A 978-nucleotide genomic window follows, 5' to 3' on the forward strand; every position below is an offset into this window, starting at 1 on the left:
TTAAGAATAGCTAAAGTAAAAAAATCCGTATACGGGTAAAAGATTCAAAGGCTAAAAACAGTCATATGGAAATCTCAAAACAGGTTTAAAAACAGATTAAAAAGCTAAACAGAGTTAAAAGCTAATTACAGTTTAAAAACTATTTAAAGACAAGGTTAAAACTTACCTGTACTTACCTGGATCTAAAAAGCTAAAAACAGTTTAAAAAGCTAATTACAGTTACAAGGTTAAAACTTACCTGTACTTACCTGGATCCGGACGCAGCTGTAGAAAAACCTGTGGAGAAAAAGGAAAACATAATTAAGAATTGGAGAAGCAAAGTAATGCACATTTAGAACAAATACTTACCCGTGGATTCTTCGAGGCTGTGGTCCCTGGCGTTTGACCTTAAAGGCAGGATGGACAGTGCACCACGGTTCCCCTCTAACTTGAGGGGGCCTTATTCCTTCACCTAACCCTTACCCTCCCCAACCCAAAGCCCTAACCCTAACAGGGGAGTTATGGGTTGGAGGGGGTTAATACATTAAGGGGATAAAAGCTTAAATAAATAAATAAATATATAACTTATTAACAAATAGAAATATATCAATTAATTTCATTGGATAATTCATAAGGGGCTGATATAGGGTTGTAAAGGGTTAAAAAGGCATGGTAGAGGTTAAAACAAATTATTAATTTATATTAAAAATAGGGCTATACTTAAAACTGGATAAAAATTAAAAAAACACTACTCCAAAAATGCTCAATCATTTATAGTACTCAAAAATAGTTAATAACACTTAAAAACAGTCAAAAAACACTCAAAACACTTACAAATAGTTAAAAAAACATTTAAAAACACTTAAAACTGCTTTAAAACGCTTAAAAACAGTTAAAAACATTTAAAAACATTCTAAACCGTTTAAAAACACTTAAAAACATTTAAAAACAGTTAAAAACCATTTAAAAACACTTAAAACCGTTTAAAACACTTAAAAA

This window comes from Acanthochromis polyacanthus, chromosome 23, assembly GCF_021347895.1.
Source record: "Acanthochromis polyacanthus isolate Apoly-LR-REF ecotype Palm Island chromosome 23, KAUST_Apoly_ChrSc, whole genome shotgun sequence".
In the NCBI taxonomy this organism is placed as follows: domain Eukaryota; kingdom Metazoa; phylum Chordata; class Actinopteri; family Pomacentridae; genus Acanthochromis; species Acanthochromis polyacanthus.